Source organism: Euprymna scolopes, chromosome 23 (genome assembly GCF_053919585.1).
Source record: "Euprymna scolopes isolate OS-2025 chromosome 23, ASM5391958v1, whole genome shotgun sequence".
Lineage (NCBI taxonomy): Eukaryota > Metazoa > Mollusca > Cephalopoda > Sepiida > Sepiolidae > Euprymna > Euprymna scolopes.
In genome coordinates, this window is record NC_136504.1 from 58,678,573 (window position 1) to 58,699,171 (window position 20,599).

Consider the following 20,599-nt stretch of genomic DNA (forward strand, 5'->3'; position numbering starts at 1 on the left):
TACTAATAGAGAAGATAAAGAAAAAGGTACAATAGAAATACCATAAAATTCTATTCTTTACTGTCATCAATTATTTCTAATATTATTTGCTCCACCCATATGTGTTGAGCCTTCTCTATCTTGATAGGTTATTGTATAAAGATTGTTTTTTATTCTTCTTCATTTTATTTACTGGGGGTGGGGAGCTTGCTTGGTCATAAAATATGCTTAGATATATTTTAATCATGCAGATTTTGTATTTATTATTGCAGAATCAATTCTCTATTGAATATTATATTGTACCTAATATATAATACTGATTTCAAAAGTTTTCTTAAAAAATGACTTGGTTGTCATCTGCTAGAATTGAAACCAAAACATTTAGTGCTCCAGTTGCGTTCTTGACCTTTTTACAGATAGATAAGAATGATTTAAAATTAAACCACTTAAAGCTATGAATGAATTTGCGCATACACAAAAGCGATAGAAATCTGTCAGCAAGTTGAAGTGAACAATTTGCATTTCAACTTGATGACATATTTCTGTACATATTATTCATTCATCCAAAATTTTTGCTCATTATAAACCATCCTTGGTGTATGATTACTATTTCCTGTTAATTTCAGTGTTATGTGACAAGTAGTTTAAGAGTTTATCGGTTAAATATTTTTACACCGATACACACATATAATCGACCGTTGGAAATCATTTGTAGACATTTTATCTATTGCTGCTTTTATTTATAAAATTCACTGATTTGTGTTAACACATTTATCCAACAATAATAATAATAATACATTATTGAATTTACATTTGCATAGAATGCACTTTCGAGTTTAGTTTTTGTTTAAGCAAGTGTCCGAAAAAATGACTTGGTAGCATTGAACGTTTATCAATGTCTCTATTTATAAAGCTAGGCTGTTGTACTGACATTGAGCTTAAACCACCAAATTTATGTGCAAAAATAAAAGAAATTCAGCTTGCTAATATCCTAAGCATCTCCATGTGATTGATGTACTAGGGCTAATTAATTTGCATATACTTTGCAAAATGACATTTCAGTAATTAATTTCACTATTAGTTGTTTTTTTTTTCTCTTTTCTTATTAAATGCCTGATTTTATTTACACACAGTTTTTATATTATGGATAGAAATTATATTTGGAATCAAGAGTTGAAAAAAATGTCTGGCTTTGTAAATTTTAAACAAAGGCATGCATATTGTGGCAAAATGAAAAAGTTAATGAGTATCCTTAGCTCCTTCCCTCCGCATAAATTTCAGTATAGAATTAAAGTCCACCATAGTGCATTTGGATTCAGTCAAACATTTTACTTTGTTTATTTGTAAATTAAAATCAATGCCCCTATTAAACACACACACACACACACACACACACTACTGTAAATAAATCAATGAGTATGCTCACCTTTCAAGTTTAGTTTTAATTCAATAAGAACGGTGCAAGACAAAATAATAAGTCAGAACTCATTGTCTAATTTACAAATGAACTTTAGCTTTTTGTTTATAAAAAAAAAAGAAATTAAATGAGAAAAAATAAGCAAGAAGAGAACTATAATTCTTGCTAAAAAAGTTATTCTCCTAAAGGTGATTATTATTTTAAGGTGACTATTTGTGAATTTTCACATATTAGAAAACTGCCAGATTTGAAGTCATTTTTTAGAAATGAATTATAATTAATTATTTTAGTCTATTGCAAAGTAAGTTATATTGCTACTAACATGGTGTAACAATAAAAAAAAAGTGGGCTAGTTAGAATCAACGGTTGATTTATCAGCTTAAATATTATTTAGGTTCAACTTAAAAAAAATCTGGCAAATATAATAAATTATTGGAATTATATTCTAGATTTAGATGTAATTTTATTTTGAACTTAAAGCTGCTAAATATCTTTTGTTTAGCTCCAATTTTTATACACATTCCATGTGGAGTTTCTCTTCTTGGAATGCTATACTTTTTTCTTTCTTTTTTTCTGGCTATAGCGGTAATATAAAGTTTAATTATTACTGCTACCGACCTAAATTATTTTAAAGGAAATATAGTTGGAAAATTAGTCCAAAAAATAATTTTGCTTTACCTACTAATTTGTGGCCTATTTGCATGAAAAAAAAAAATGTTTAATAGAAGTTATTAGCCGTTTAATTTTGCATAAATATTGATTCTCAGCAAACTAGTCATCTTTGTTTAGTCACTTATTTACACTAAACAAGATGGATACTTTGCTTAGAATTGATATTTACTTCTTCTTTTTTTTTGTGGAAAAAAAGTCACAAATGAGTAGGTAAAGCAAAATAGATTTTTGAATAACTTCTAAAGCGTATTTTCTTTAAAATAATTGATTTCAGTAATAGTAATGGGTATCAAGTTTTTACATTTCTTCTCATGTACGTAAATAACAAATTTTTTTCTTTTGCTTTTGTTAAAATGTTCAAAAGCAAACAAGGAATTATCATCTGTGGTTGGAAGTGTTATAAATATTTGTTTTTATTATTATTAAGATCATAGCCCAATGATCTTCATTAATAATTGTCAGAAAAGAATTAGATATTGAGTTTGTACATGCTAGGCACAAGCAAAAATCAAACAAATAGACTGGCTTTATATTATATATTGGAATACTTATCTCTCGCTATTGGCTTCATTTTTGCATTGAAATAAAATTATCTTTCTGCACAAAATTTCTGCACTCAACTTGAAAATAAATTATTATTATTATTATTATTATTATTATTAAAGACTATTTTTTCTTTAAATGAAGTAAGAGTTAAAAGTTGGATGAGAAACCTTGTTCTGTTAAAAAAAAAAATCCTACGTTTTCGGTCTAATAAAATGTATTAAACATAGTCAAGGGTAATTCAAAGGCTTCCTTTTTATTGGTTACTAGATTCTCATGTAGGAGAGAGTCACTCTTTTGCTGGGATTGCTCCACTCACCCTTGATACTCATCTGAGTCTTCAGCAAGGTAATATTAAGAGCCAGTTAGTGTATATATATATATATATATATATATATATATATATATATATATATATATATATATATATATATATAAAGTGTAGTTGTAACACACAATGAGGATTGAACCTTCAATCTTCAGAAGACTATCACTTTTTACAATTGACTCTTACCAAGTACTTAATTCACTATTCTGCAGGTCCGTGTTTGCAACTAAAAATACAATTGTGATTTACTTAGGACCTCTTCAGGTGACTGAGGACCACCCGTGAATTTAATATTCTCTTGGCACTTCCTCTTCTGGGGGAAGTGTGTTCAGCGCACTTGGGGTAAATGCTGTACAACAACAACTTAGGACTTCTACTCGGTGATGGCTGACAGAACAAGAGCATGCAACTCTTGTAGATAAATGAAGGGTTCCATTCAACATTCCGTTCAGATTCCAGAGTTCAACAAGATACACTTGAAGGTTTCAGTTATATTGGCTGAAACGTTGTGTGAATAGATGAAAACGGTAGTCATAATGATCCAATAATACGAATTATCAATCCTTATCTCGTAAATTCAGAAACGCAATATTAATTTTATTTTTATCATTTAGAGTATAAATCTTACCTGTTTGTTTAAATGTATGTATGTTTGTATGTCTGCCTAAAACTTTCGACAGAGGCGACGGATTTTCATGAGATCGGTTTCGTTTTGAAGCCCAACCTTTCAGACGACAAATAAAACATTAATTCCTTCACCCTCAACTGGGAACTTTTCTACAGGGAAGGGTCTCTTTTTTCACCAATATTTTCGAAAGTCATCCCCTATTTTCGATTGACTAGCCTTAATTTAAACCTTCACCGGTTCCAGTTTTGTGATGGACGCAACAGCAAAGACGTCACTTTTTTTTTTTTTTTTTTTTTTTTTTCACATTCTTTTCTTACTTTGCGATACGGGTTTGAGCCTGCCTGCCTACTACCACTTTTTTTTTGCTCAACACACACCTCCAAACACCCGGGAACGCAGGCACCAGGGCTAGTAAATAACTAAAAGGATTAAATAAGAAAACTTATGTTCTATCGTCAGCCTATGAATCAGATTACCCCCTTTTTTCTTTTCCATTTTAAAGTAAGCAAGTTTTTATGATCCACAAAACTTAGATGAACATGGTTGTAAGCATGACATTTATAGAAATAATTTATAAACTTTCATTGTACTCAGCATTTTTCGGACATGAATAGGGATTCATGTGTAACCGTGCTCCAAACCTTAAACTTCATATTACCTTTTTTTTTTTTTAATTTTTTTTTAATTTTTTTTTTTAATATATATATATAATAATTTAAAATAAAGTGAAATGTCTCCATTTTGTTTTATGAATATCAGGCGTCGGCAAAGGAATTTAAAAAACAAAAAAAAAAACAAGATAATCATTGTTCAAATTACAACATATTTATCTTAATAGATTGGTTCCTGTAGCTTCTGAATCAGGTCATGGGGATCCTATCTCCAAAGGGTAGAGAATAAGTGCTTACCAAGGCTATGAAAGTACTACATAATAGTATAAATCGCTCTAAATGTCAACCTCCCCTGATTAATTCTGCTCATGTTGATCCTCCCCCTCCTCCAAAAGAATGAATATTAATTTAAAAGAATGTGCCTATACTGAAAAAGAATATCAGCTTTGTGGATGTGTCTTACACACAGTCGGACAACTTTTCTTTATGTAATAGAATAGACCTTTTGTCTAGTGTGTGTGTGTGATGGGACGATTCCAATATTTTTATCGATTTTGTACTAAATTCTCGATTTCAATGAAGTTATAGATTCCAGGTCTTATAAATATCTAAATATTTAACTATAGAGTTGTTGCTCCCCCCCCCCCGATTACCGTCAAAACACGTATTAAGTGTGAAAATATATTCTCAAACGTAAAACTGCACTTACCGAGATGATGTATGGATTTTAGTTTTACTGGTAGTTTAAAATCAATGAATATTATTTTATCATTACTACCAGCAGTAGAAGATTTTGTTTTAAACAAATTTAAAAATTGATAAATAAAAGAACCATTTTTGGCATCGGAAAATAGGCACAAATTTTACCAATTTTGATACCTCAAAAAGTTTCCAGTTTTCCGATTCTAATTAATCGTCCCAATACACATAGCTGTATATACCTGGCATTGCCCAGTCAAAACATTGTCCAGTGGAGGGATTAATCGCATACTATTTAAGATACACTGAATATCCTAACTTCCTATGAAATGTGACCATTTGTTGGATTTAGGGAAGCATAAAACACATCCATCTTGGTCTATGAAAATTAAATGTGAAGTAACTCTCATAGCTTAAAGGAGGAATAATTTCATAGCTTAAATAAATAAGCTTACTTCTGGTTTTAAGCACAACTGGTGTCAGCTATTAATAACTGAAAATGAATTAAATAAATCAACTTTAAATAATATTTCTAAATAGAACAATTAAAACGATTGTATTGCAAAAAACAATTAACAACATCGAGCTAATTATTAAAATAGGTTTTCTTTAATGTAATATGCAGATGAGGATATTTATTGAATCTAGATTTCTTTTGAATACATAGAATTTATGGAAATCATGTTGGAATAAAAGTGTATATAAGTCCATATAATATGTAATTCACTGTGAGTGGATGTGATGTGACACAAGATCAGAAGGTAGAAAAATGGACTAGCAGAAAATAAGCCTGAATAACCTTGTTGGCATTCCCTGGTGAAGGCGCCTCAGGTAACAAGCAATAAACTTGCTCTTCCCGATAGCCGATGGTGAACCTCTTAGGGCTACACAAAACATTCTGCACCAGTCGGACAGCAAAAAGGCTATCGAAATGGCCCAGTTTTTGTCTGATTGATTGTCGAGGTCAGAACTTCGACTGACATGTACTACGAAAAAAACGTTTTCAGTATGAAAATCAATTTGTGAAATTTGTGTTTCTTTTGTACATATTAATTAAATTGTGAAGAAAGAAACAAACAAACAAACAAATAGACAGGAATACGGTTTTATTATAATATATATATATATATATATATATATATATATATATATATATATATATATATATACCTAAATTCTAGTCTGTATTATAGTTTTTAATGCGAATACATAATTGAAATAAAATTGTTTGTGATTATAAAGGAATTTCAAACACTATTGAAAATGTTTCACCATTAATTTTTTATGATCACCCCTATTTGAATTAATGTTTTGAGGCATGACGTAAATCAGGGTTTCCCAAACTTCAGGACATCATGGAATCTCTGAGCAGAGCAAAGGTTTTTCACAGAGCACTAAGATACTTTCTAAAATATATATGAAAAACATTAATTTCAAATTTTAATGCTAACTAATGATTTTTGGGTTCCTGGACTCAAGACTTAAGCCAAAGGGAACAACCACAAAAGTATTGACAAATTTGCTTCTTTGGGATGTTGGCGATATAAGTCATGAAACTCTTTACATCTGTATCATATCTCTTTCCAGTAAAAAAGTTAATCATTAAATGTCTGCTACCGTTTCATTTTTCCAAATAAAGCATTAATAAAGGGCTTACAGAGCCTTAGGGCACCGTGGAGCTCACTTTGTGAAACTCTGACAAAAATCAGAAATCTATGACATCGCGTCAAAGCTATAATTATTTTAAGGTAATATTTTAAGTGCAGTGGAGAATTAAGCTGGACTATATCTGCATTAAATAATGATAATAATAATCACATTAATCTAAATGAATAAGTGTAAAATTTGGTCTTATTTCAAGACACCTTACTTCAAGTTAATTAAACTTTGCATATATATATATATATATATATATATATATATATATATATATATATATATATATGGCAGTTAAGCTGCACATAATTTTCTACATTTAATCTACATAACAAGTCCTTAAGCGGATTAAACACAAAAAATTTGGTGTAGCTTGATGAGCATATATATTTTCATAACTTACTACATAGCTCTACTCACATGTTGAGCACTGTTGAATTCAATACTGAAAATCTCTACATAAAATATAACTTTTTATAACATTTTATGTGAATACATGAAATAATTATATATATATATATACTATTTATGTTTATAAGACTGGGAACGGCTTGTGAATTTAATATTCCCTAGAAACTTCCTCCATCGGAGGAAGCCAGCTCAACCTGTCCAGGGTGAATACCACACTAACGTGTGATTATATATATGTACATAAACATAAGGTTGTGTTTGTATATGTATGGGTGTGTGAGTGTGTGTTATCTTGTATAACATATCATTAAACCTCTGTTTCTCTGACAACGTTCTTTTTTTTTTTTTTTTTTTTTTTTATCTTTTGCATTACGAATCCTTTCCCCTGAGCTGTGTAATTAGTACATTTGCTCCCTTTGTCTAAATTGTTCTGATTATAATTATATAACAAACATTGATATGAAATATAAAGTCATTTGATTTACTTTTGTATTATGCAAATTTTTGATCAGATGAAAATTTGAAAAACTTCCGCAAATATTTTCTTGGATTTACAAAGTTCGTATGTTATCAGAATTGTGTAAATTGATGGCATTTTTTTTTTTTTTTAACTTTCTTAGTCTCTCTGCAATCAATTGTTTTTTTTTTCTTTTTGTCTTTTTCTGCTTCTTTTCTTTTCTTTTTGTTCTTTATATCCTTTTTTTTTTCCTTTTTTTTTTTTTTTTTTTTTTTTTTTTTGACCTGGTGTTAAAATTGTTACTTGATGTCTTGACAGGCTTTGTATTAAAAATCTAGAAGGACGGTGCATTTTCAAACCTGAATGAATGTATTTTGTGGTACTTATTAAAAATAAAATGGGTGGTAATAAAACAAAACAAAAATGCATTAGAGAACATGTACAAAACTAAATTAACCATATTTGAGTATACGATTTTTCATAAAAGCAATCACATTTTTCAATAATGTTGGAAGAATTTCTTATACTCATATATATTTATATATTTAATATTTTTGTGAGCCATTGACTTGGTCTGAAGTGTTGTAAGTTTAAAAATGATCCAAAGTTTTAGAAAATATCAGTCCCCCCTCCCCCCAAATCAGTTCTGCGAATTTAAAAACCCGGTGATTTTGATCCGCGTTTTGATAACTTGAATGGTGTAAACTAGTCATGTGGTTGTTAGGTAGTGAGTGATTCTTTTTTTTCTGATTAAAGGAGGCCAATATATGTGAGACCACCATTTGATGAGGTTGAGACCACTGTATGTAGAGGCGGCAGTGGTCAAGATGATCTGGCAGAGGCAACTTGAGATCTGTAGGTGTGTGTGCTTTGATCTTTTTACCAATAAACAGAGGTTAAGATTCTTTTCTTTTCTTTTTGGGTTTGCTTTTCTCTGCTTCTTAGAGTTTATAGATATGAACATTTTCTCGGCTTTCTATTATTCTTACTAACAGCACATGACATTCGGGGTGGGGGGAAAAACCATCAAAGAATCTTAATTCAATAAAAAAAAAAAAAATCTTATTTGTATGTTTATAACTATTTTTTTATATTTTGTATCGATTTTAATTTTGGACGAGGAAAAGGCAAGCAGTCGGTTTTAAGATAAAACTTTTTACCAAAATTTCAAAGATTTTCTCCACATCGCTTGCTTTTTCTTTGGCTATTTACAATTATCTGAATCCATACAACACAAATGAATAAATCGATTTTTTTTCTTTTATCACTCCTATATTAAATCTATAGCAGGTTACTGTTATTAAACAATTCAACATATTTTGAAATGTTCTCTCTCTCTCTCATATATATATATATATATATATATATGATGATTGCAACGTCTTGCCAGACGAGTGCCACTCCCTCAGACACTTAAAGTCCATGAGCCCAAAAATGACTTCCATCGCCACAGGACCATTTTAATAGACAAGTGCCTGAGGGAGTATCTATACAGAGATGATGTTACAGAGTCTTAGCTTTGTACGACAGCTAAGTCTCTCTCTCGGTTCAAAATGTTAAGATCCAGCAACAAGCAAGAGCAAGATAGCCAGCAACAAGTTAAACTGTAGACCAGCTTAATGCGCGTACTGGTCTCCAGCTTTATGGTTTTTTAAATCAGATTTGCTTCTCCTAGAAAGGTTACCTTAACCACGGCTTACGGGAGCCCTCTCCACCCCAACACACACATACATACACACAAACACACACGGTGCTATTTGGCCGTTGACTCCGAAAAAGGGTTCATTCGCCCCTTTGGAAGGTCTTTTTTTTAATCCTTCAGGTTGACTAGCCACCCTCCTCACCAAACAAGTCTGGTGGGGGAACCAGTTTAGTCGCCGGTGACCCGACTATGAGGCAGGTAGTACTGGGTTACATGGTACCAGTAGCATATGACATGACCTGAAAAATTCTTTAAAAGGAGATAATATAAAGCTCAACAATTGAGGTGGAGCTTATATACCAAAGGAAAATCCTTTAAATATCCATTTAAGTAATTTCAATTTCTAAACTGTTTCATCGTTTTCCTATTTAGAAAGTTATCACTTTATCTTGTATTTAGAAATCTGATCATTAGTAAATAAACTTTGTTCTTTTCTGTATCTTCTCGACTCGTGTGTGTATATATATATATATATATATATATATATATATATATATATATATATATATATATATCAGCGATGACCTGGTAGCAGTTTTAAGTAATTCGCAATTGTATTCTGAGAGTTGACCCTTCAACTTCAAGAAGAGTGTCACTTACAACTGAATTTTACCAAGTACTTTATCCACTATGTCACGGGTTCTTACATTGGTCAAAATGTGAAAATAACACTCAAGATGAGAACAGTAGTCCAAATACTACATATATTATCAATACTAATCTGAAAAACTTCAGAAATAACACCTTTTTTTTCATGTGCAAAAAAAATAAATAAATAAAAAGCACAAGTAAATTAGTCGATCATAGTTCAGGGTGACGAAACTTCCCTTTCGTTAGCAACTACATTGAAATGTCGGGGAGGATGCCACAACTTTCCCAGGATTACTTTACTTACCTTTTTGATCCTTCACCTTTATAATGCCGAGTGTTTAGCAAAGGGGTTAAAGTAACATTTCCTGAGTTTTAGGATTGAACTTTAGCTCCTAACCTACTAAAAACACTTTAACCATTATAATACAAAATGGTCTTCATGTAATTCTATAAGTATAGTTCCAAAAGCAAAGCCACTTATTCATTTTTTTTTTTTTTTTTTTTTTTTTTAGCTCAAAAGTTGAAGAGCTATGAAGACCAGAGTGGTACCATTAAAACGAGCAATCTTATGCGCTCTAGAATTTATTTTTCTACAGTCAACACCATTCTCAATGCAATTTTGTCAGGAATTCAGTGGCACATCTCTGCTAATAGCGCACATCCATGACAGGAGTGGCTTTCTTAGAGTCTCATATCATCAATATCTGCAACAAAGAGATGCAACAAACAGATCATAAATGCATAATTTAATCATCATATCAATGCAATTTGCAATCCTATTCAGGCAGAATAAAAAGAAATAGAAAGCATTACTTTTTGAATGCCTCTCGTATATTATATTTGTCTGTTCGTTCCACTTTTTCTTTGAAACTATTGGGCTGATCTGACTGACATTTTGTATGATAAAGTGCAGCGAACTAATTATTATTGCATCCGTTTGATGCACAGTAAGAAATAAGCTTTTAATGTGAAAATGAGCACAAATTTAACCATGACACCTTTCTGCAAGAACTGCAAGGACCTAGCGTTGTCATCTACCCTGACTAGGATATAGATACAACTGGGGAACGCTTGTGAACTTGAAACTCCCATGAAACTTCCTCTTCCGGGGAAAACTGGTTCCACCTATCTAGGGTAAAATTTACGTAATTTTTGGAATATGACATCCGTGTTCCGTAACGGGTATGTACATCATTTTATTTTTCTAAATAAGCACACAAAAAAACAGGTAGCATCAAAATATATAGTTTAAGGCGCTCTCAGGTCGATGAGCCATAACTTTTGCCCGTTTTTAAGGTCTAAAAAAAAACTCTAGTTCTATTATAGTTTCCTAATTTAGCATATCTAAACTGATGTGATTGTCTTATCTATTTTTTTTTTTTTTTTTTAAGTAGTCCTTATTTTTAAAGTTAGCATTGCGATATTCATTCACACTTGTCATAACACTATATCAATTTATGGCCTTCAATGTTTGCATTTTTTGAAGAGCCACCTTCTGGTCTTAGCTGTTGATTGCTCATCGGACGGTTAGATAAAGCGATTAACAATAAAAAAGAAAGAAAGGAGGATTTATAGCGGAGATAAAAAAAAACACAGGTCTGTGTAGGTCATGTGAAGGACATCAACTCTTGTCGGCCGTTTTCTGGTGCTCTCTCTCTGTCTCTCTCTCTCTCTCTCTCTCTCTCTCTCTCTCTCTCTCTCTCTCTCTCTCTCTCTCTCTCTTAGGTAAGCCATGTTTCAACACAATGCAATAGTTTGTTTAATTTTATTTTTGTAATTTATTTATTTATTTTTATTTTTTTAACGAAATGCTCTCACATAACCACACACTGCTGCATGCTACCAACCCATACATTTCTTTCAGTTAGGATGGATTTTTTTGCTAAAATAGGGATCTGACAAAAAAACTGGTATACTTTTTTGTTTTGTTTTTTTCTTCCTTATTCATGCCGCAATTTTATTTTCCGGGGGTATTTAAAAACTTGACCTTAATTCCGCACACTAATTTAATTCATTCCCTATACAACCACCGGCTTGCATGGTTTCAACGTGAATGCTTTTAGAGAAGTTTTCTTTTCAGTTATATTTTGATGCTACCTATTTTCTGTTTTCTTTTTTTTTTTTTTTTTTCTTTTTTGTGCTTATTTAGAAAAATAGAATATGATTTACATGCCCGTTACGGAACAAAGATGTCATATTCCAAAAATTACGCAAATTGATCAAGTAGTTTTGTTTTATATATATATATATATATATATATATATATATATATATATATATATATATATATATATATATATATATAACGCTTTTTAGCGATTTTAATAGTAAATTGTATTCATTACGAGGCTGATTTTGATCTCGGTAGTTTGAATTGTGTTGTCTTCATCTTGTTTATAAAATATGGCGGGTCAAAACATAACGTATCGCTTCTTCGTCATAAAATTTGATTTTCTTAGTTAAAAAAAAAGCTACGTGATAATTTATGCGATTTTAGGAATATGACATCTTGGTGACGCGTACGTACACGGTAAAGTTTTTTAAAGATTTTTTTGTCATTTTGTTTTTAAAATAGGTTTAATTCTAAATAAGCACCCTTTTACTGTCATTGATCTAAATCATTTTGCAAAGTATTTTTGTCTATCGATTATCACTTCAATGGAAAATGACATGTTTGAATGAAGTATATCTGCCGCCACGTTGAGATCGTGTGTAACCGTTTGTTTTTATAAACACGTTTATTTAACAGATTTTTTTTTTTTTTTTTTTTGCAGTATTCGGGCAAGCGCTATGTTTTTTTTTTTTTTTTTTTTTTTCACTAAACTGTTGCTATGTGGCGCTTTTCGGTTTTATTTAAATTATAAATGTCTTGTTGACCTTTCAAAGTTGTTTTAATTCGAAAAATGCTTCATTAAAATTATGGGGTTTGTATTACTGTACACATAGATTCGAAAAAGTTGTCAAAAAACAAATATATAACAAATAAATGTTATCAAAGGCAATAAGTTACTTTTCTACCTAACTGGATATATTTTTTGTGTTTTTATTCAATGTAACATGTTTATTCAGCTCGAAAAACATAGTGTTTACCGATATATTGGAAAACTCAAGATGGCGCATGCATCACTCCCTCTTTAACACTGTAAGTTTGGGAAAAGGTGTTATAAATAAAAAACTAGACAAAATACGGTTAAAAAACGCAGAATATATGTCAACCTTAATCACGGTAACATTTATTGAGCGAGTTTTAACAGTATTTTATCCAATTTTTTATTTATAACACCTGTCCCGAAACTTACCGTGTTAGAGAGAGAGTCAGACGCCATCTTGAATTTTCCAATACATCGATAAACACTGTATGGTTTTCGAGCTGAATAAACATGTTACATTGAATAAAAACACGAAAAATATATCCAGTTAGGTAGAAAAGTAACTTATCTTGCCTTTGATAACATTTATTTGTTATATATTTGTTTTTTGACAACTTTTTCGAATCTGTGTACAGTAATACAAACCCAAATTATGTATTTGTTCGAAAAAAAGTAACCCAAAACAACTATATATTTTTATAAAAATCTAATGTTGCTTTAATTACAAAATTGTTTTATCATTTTCTTACGCAATTAAAATTATATTTTTGATACATTTATATACAATAAATGTTTTGGTTTACAAATATTTTTGTGTCCGGAAAAAATGAATCCTGTTTGTTATTGATTTGATCAAGAAGAAATTGGAGTTATCTTCCCCTAACAATGGCGCTCGCCTGAATACTGCAGAAGTGCCGTTTTTTTTTTTTGTTGTAGTTGTTTTTTTTGTTTTTTTTTTATCTAGTTTAGCCTTTTGGTACTTGTCCATAATTCGCCCTATATTAAAAATAAAGAAAAATCGGTAACTGTGTAGTTTAGCGGCGTAAATTATTTGACAGACAAAAAATTATAGAAACTATTTTTATATAAAACATTGTTTTTATCATTTTTTATCTATCAAATAATTTATGCCGTTAAAGTACACATTTACCGAAAAATCTATATGATGTACATATTACGTGATGTAAAGAAAATATTGTTCCGAAAATGATGTAGTTTTAATTTTATATAAAAAAAATATAATTTTTAAAGCAAATTTGAGTTTTTCCCATGTTTACCCCCCCCCCCATGTTAAGAATGGATTTCTAAACTCTCACAAATTTGAATTATTTGGAGTTCTTTCTCTAGTTTTCTGCCTGATTTCAAGATGGCGTTATATCATCATTGTTCGCCTAGCTACCAATTTGTTTTTGTTTTTCACGTAAAATCTTGTAAATTGATGGTAATTGAGCATAATATGGTAGCTTAACTTTCAAACACGTCGTTAGACAACACTCGCATCACTAGGTGTGTCAGAATTTTGGGGAAATTTTTGACACCCCTAACACAAAACTGCGAATAAAATATAAAAAAAACTCATGATTTCTCTTTTTAAAGTGGGTTGTTTAATTTCTTTATGGAATATACTTCCGAAATAAACAATTAAATCTTTTTAGAAAATAATAGAAATGTGATTTTTTTATTCCAAAAAAAAAAAATAAAAATAAAAATAGTTTTGTGCAAATTTACCTGTAAAGTAAAGTTTTTTTTCTTTTTAACCACATTGATTTTTTTCTTAAGTGAAACCTCACATTTTTAAAATATTGTCCTGAAAAAATTAAACACCTACAACAATTTTTTTCTGTTTCATTCAATGTTGTTTTATTTTAGATATTTAAAAAAAAATTCATTCCATAAAGAAGAAATAAAATATTTTAAATAAAAACCTCATGTATTTCTTTAAGAGAATAAAAAAAAATGGAAAATTTGTCGAGGGGTTTGTTTATAAAGTAAACTTACTTATGAGTGAATATGATTCTTTTTCAAGTATGGTGACCCATATTGATTAACTTTTGTTGACAGCAAACATGTCAGAAATAGAAAGGGGAGATTAATCATAGCGCTTTCAGGCCACCATAGTTCTCAACTGGAAGAAAGGGAGACACACCCTCTCTGTGACCATCTGATAATGACAATTTAAAAATCGCAATATTTTTTAATCCTTTCTTAAAAAATCCTTTATTTAAAAAGTACATGGAATATAAAATATAAATATGGATAAATTCTTAACAATGAAGAATGGAAGTACACATTGATTAGTATTTTTTATAGGTAAGTGATTTTTTGGGGTTTATACATATTTATTATATTCGAAGTAAGTTAAAATTCGTTGATTTTCTTGAAATCTTTTTTTAAAGCAAACCGATTTAAAAATACAAATATTGCATATTTTGCTATTAAACCTGTTATTTTAAAATTGTCATTGCTCCTTTTATTGCAAAAAAATAGGGTTTAAATTACATTTTTCAAGTAGTTATAAGCTTCGAAAGATAGTAAGTCTAATTATTCAAGTTTTTATCACGCATTTTTAATGGCGACTTCTGACACTGCTACCGCATCACTCAATTGAGGTATGGCGGCACAAAATGGAAACAATACCACCGCTTTTCTCCGAAACTGCTTACTTATTTTTTTATTATTTTTATTTATTTTTTATTGTGTGTGTGTGTGTGTGTGTATATATATATATATATATATATATATGTGTATAACTATTTAAGTTAATGTCAAATATTTTGGTAAACAGTTTAGATATTAAAAAAAAAATTATTTACAGAAATAAAAATAAAAAAATGAATGTGTCGCATTGTGTTCCAGCTTGAAGCTTTCTTAAAAAAATGTTTGTTTCATTTATCTATGTATTTTGAAAATACATTTATTTCTAGAAACGTGAAATATTGTTTTGAATTCTAATACGTTTATTCGTAGAACTGTTTAACTATTTGTCTCTTGCGTATTCCGTATTTTGTAACTGTTAAAATTGTAAAAAAAAATGCGATACATTCATTGTTTATTTCATGTTTTTGTAAATAAATATATTTTAAAAATATCTAAATAATTTGCCAAGAATAAATAAATAAATAGGAATTAATAAACAAGTTTACAGATTCAAAAAAAATTTTGCAACAATAGGTGTATCAGAAGCAGCCATTAAAAATGCTGTATATGAACTTGAATAAATCAACTTCTATCTTTCAAAGCTTATAACTACTTGAAAAATGTAATTCAAACCCTAATTTTGTTTTTTTTTTCAATTAAAGGAGCAAAGACCAAATTTTTAAAAAATAATAAGTTTAATAGCAATATTTGTTTTTTTTAAATTGGTTTTCTTTAGAAAAGATTTTAAGAAAATCAACAATTTTACTTGTTTCGATTATAAAAAATATATGTAAATTCCAAAAAATCACTTACCTATAAAAAATTCTATTCAATGTGTACTTTCATTGTTAAGAATTTATCCATATTTATACTTATATTCCATGTCCTGTTTAAATAAAATACTTTTTTTAAACAAGGATTCAAAAAAAAAAAAAAAAGCGAACTCAGTTTTTTTGACTGTTCAAATAAAGGGAGACAAATCTCTGAGGGTTTTTTTGTGATTATCTTACGGTGACTTATAAACGCCATAATTAATGTTTTTATTTTGTGCTGTTAACCAAAATTAGTATTTTGGGGCCTCTGTATATGAAAAAAAAAGCACACATTCACTTATAAGTTTTTGCCATTAAACAAAAAACCCAGTCGACCGATTATTTATTTATTTTTTTTAATTCTCTTAATGAAATACACGAGTTTTTGTTTTGATTATTATATTTTGGTTCTACTTTATCGAGTGAATTTTTTTTTTTTTTTTTTTTAATATCTAAAAAAAATAAAACATTGAATGAAATAAAAAAAAAAATTTTGTCAGCATCCGGTATTTACTTGACGATATAAGCATAACGTGAGCTTTCATTAAAAAAAAAAAATTAACATGTTTTTAAAAACAAAAAGGTTTTACACTTTGGACTTCAGGTAAATTTTCAAAAAACACTTTTTATTTTGTTTTAAATTATAATATTTTATTCATTAATCTTTTATATTCAATTTGTGATATACAAAACGTTGAGTAAGTTAATTATTTAAATTTTAATAGACATTTCAAAATGGGGGGGGTGAATTTAAAAAAAAAAAAAACGTTGGTCTGAAATATTATATTCAGTTTATTGGAAAGAGCATAAAATTTCACATTGACCCTGAAAATATCGTAAAAATTGAACCAATAGAAAAATTTTGATAAATTTTTAAAGTTTAAAAATTGAAAAAAATTTCACTCGTAAAATTCAATCGATTTCATACGTAAAGAAAAATGGCCGGTTTAATGCGCACCGGCACTTTGTAAACACTGTTTTTTTTTTTTTTAATAAAAAATATTTCTATTATTTTTTAAACGACTTTAATAGTTTATTTTGGAAGTATATTCCATACAGAAAATTAACCCACTTTAAAAAGAAATTGAGTTTTTTTTATTTTATTCTCAGTTTTCTGTTAGGGGTGTCAAAAATTCTGATACACCTATCGCAACACATTCATTGTTTTTTCATGTTTCTGTTGATAAATTTTAAAACATAAATATATTAACGCAAAATATCTTAATATTTTGCCCAAATATATAAGTAAGCAGTTTTGAAGAAAAGCGGAGGTATTGTTTCTATTTTGTGCTTCCATACTTCAGTTGAGCGATGGGAGCGCCGTCTGCCGATGTGTTTGAAAGTTAAGCTACCATGTTATGCTTAATTACTAAATTGATCAAGTAATTTTATTTTTAAAATAAAATTACTTGATCAAATTACGTGACATTTGGAATACAATTTTCTTCTCGTCATGGATACATACATCATATTTTTTTTTTTTTTTTTTTTTGCTTTTTTAGGGAAAATTCTGGACAAACACCAGTATATTATTTAAAAAAAATTTTCTGCTATTAAATGCCCTTTTATGCTAGGATAGTCCTGAAATATATGTAGTTATAAAATTATTCTATTATTCTTATCTTGCTTGTTATTTTCATAACGTTTCAGCCGATATGACCCACAGGGCTTCTTCAGATACATCTTTTTGAACTTGGTAGCCTTCTAGTCAAGCTCAGGAATCTATAATCGAATTTTGGACTGAATAATCCTCAGGATAGATTGTTCTAGTCCTGTCAGCCATGACTGATTATAAGTTCTAATATACTTATGTTATTCTTAGATATTATCGTCTGTAGATAAGAATAGTCACTAGAATAATTTAGATAATACAAATTATCAATCCTCATCTACAAAATTTACAAAACAAAGTATATTACTTTTAAAATTGTTTGGGTTGATTTTTATCCTTCAATGAAATCGATTTTATAACTGTTGACCTTTAACCTTAAAATAAGCATCATAGATAGAAAGAATAACATTTCTTACTGATTGTTCTTTGTTTATATACATACTTTCATTCAACATTGCCACTGAAGCGTAAGGAGCTCCTGTGTAACGTTGGGTATGGAGCAGCCAAACCAGCTGCCAACATCGCCCTGCTTTTTATTAGAAACCAACCGAGAGTTCTTTTTAGGATCCTCGCTGTTTCCTTACGTGCAATTGTCTGGATCTCTTAGCACTTGGTTCACCAGGAATATTAGTTAGGTAGGACTTTAGGTTCTTTTTCATAGGCTCTGTGGCACCTATAAGAACTGGTATGATTGATATTTGCCTAAGATTCCAGTTTCTTTTCATATTATACATGAGACCTTGATATTTGGTCTGTTTAAATTTTTGCATGTTAATGATGGAGAAGCAAGAAAATTCCTAAGACAAGTGGTTTGAGAACAGTACAAAATTCTTAGGGTATCTAAGGACCCCTACATTGAAGTGGTGGGGTTTTGCTTCTAGTCAGGTTTGGTGTATTGAGAAATTTAGTATTTAACAAGTGTTAATATTTATACTGTGTAAATAGCAAAATATCCATTCCATGACGAATATAAATAATATGGATAGCATTAGTTTTTAATTAATTTTTTTTTCTTTTGGGGTGGGGATGCAGTTTCAGAGGCACAGCTCTTAAATGGTTCAAGTTTACAAAAAAAAAAAAATTAATATAGGCTGACGTTATTCACTAGCATTTTTTTTTTTTTTTTTTAATTAGAATTAGTTCATTAGTTCACACTGTATCCAAGCATACACATAGGTCTTGTTAAAATTTTATTACGATTACGTGATATAACTCCAAATTGTACATAGAACAATTCTTTTTTTTTTTTTTTAATTTTTTTGTATCTCACTTATTTTTTAATTTGGGGGAGGGGGGGCACGCCTTGAACGATAATCTTTACACAAAGTGTTCACGTTACTCATAGTGTTGCTGAGAATATACATTACATAATTCATGAAAATCAGGTTTCCTTTTTGTGTTTTTTTCGCCCCCACAAAGCTTAATATCAATATATAATGATCCTAAACCTTAGGTCTAGAATCTTTATTTCTATCACATGATTTTCATTGTAGAAAACGTCTAAAATTTAAGCTTAAGGGGTCTTAATGAGAAATTGAAATTAAGGGAATTCTGCTAAATCGTCTCTAATGAATATGAATAAAAAATTATTCCGACCTGAAAAAATTGAATTTTCTTTAAAATTTAAGATATAACCCTTACTACGCAATCTGTTTTCATCAAACGGAAATGGAATCATGTCGTCTTTTCTAGGAGGACAATTCTATCGTTCCATCCTGTATAATAATCCTAAACCTTAAGTCTAAAATCTTTATTCCAATATTAATTAAAGTCATGATTTTTATAGTAAAAAAAAATGTCTCAAATTGAAGATTTAATTTTAAGAGGTTTTAATAAGAAATTGAAATTAAGTGAATCCTGTTTAATCTTGTTTAGTGAACATGAATAAAAATGCAGACCTGAAACAATTTTAATTTTCTTATTCCAATTATGCCTCTTAGAAATTCTTTAAAATACTCAAATAAAGATTTGAATTAAGGGAATATTTATTAATTGATGTCTAATACCTATTGTTAATATCTTGTATAAATCTGAATTTTCACAAAGGGCTTCCACCCCCTTTTTGTCCTCTTTGCACGAAACAAATTTTATTAAATATAACCAACATTATCCCCCGTTACGGCTAACAATTGTAAACCAATGGCACACGCACATCTTGTGTTATGAATTGAAAAATCTAATGAGAGTTATAAGAATTAATGTAACATGTAAAGATTAAATCGTACTTCAAAAATGTTATTGCTAAATGTATTTGAGTAGAAACTGTTAAATCATCATCTATATAATAAAGGGGAGCCAGTCTAATAATTATCATCAATACAAACTCGATATTTTATTTTGATTATCATCAATACAAACTCGATATTTTATTTTGATTATCATCAATACAAACTCGATATTTTATTTTGATTATCATCAATACAAACTCGATATTTTATTTTGATTATCATCAATACAAACTCGATATTTTATTTTGATTATCATCAATACAAACTCGATATTTTATTTTGATTATCATCAATACAAACTCGATATTTTATTTTGATTATCATCAATACAAACTCGATATTTTATTTTGATTATCATCAATACAAACTCGATATTTTATTTTGATTATCATCAATACAAACTCGATATTTTATTTTGATTATCATCAATACAAACTCGATATTTTATTTTGATTATCATCAATACAAACTCGATATTTTATTTTGATTATCATCAATACAAACTCGATATTTTATTTTGATTATCATCAATACAAACTCGATATTTTATTTTGATTATCATCAATACAAACTCGATATTTTATTTTGATTATCATCAATACAAACTCGATATTTTATTTTGATTATCATCAATACAAACTCGATATTTTATTTTGATTATCATCAATACAAACTCGATATTTTATTTTGATTATCATCAATACAAACTCGATATTTTATTTTGATTATCATCAATACAAACTCGA

The 20,599-nt window shown here is 29.2% G+C and overlaps 1 protein-coding gene across 3 annotated transcripts in view; it reads left to right on the forward strand.

The window, feature by feature from the left end:
- The window catches only part of LOC145245926 (uncharacterized), a 472,493-nt gene that overhangs the window by 176,320 nt on the left and 275,574 nt on the right, over nt 1-20,599 (forward strand). Inside the window, exon 1 of one of the 3 annotated variants that reach the window (XM_080107668.1) lies at nt 11,566-11,604. The exons of the other annotated variants lie outside the window; for them this stretch is intronic. The gene's annotated coding sequence lies outside the window, so the exon portion shown is untranslated. Of the gene's footprint in view, nt 1-11,565; nt 11,605-20,599 lie in introns of those variants that run through there. 3 annotated transcript variants of the gene reach the window in all.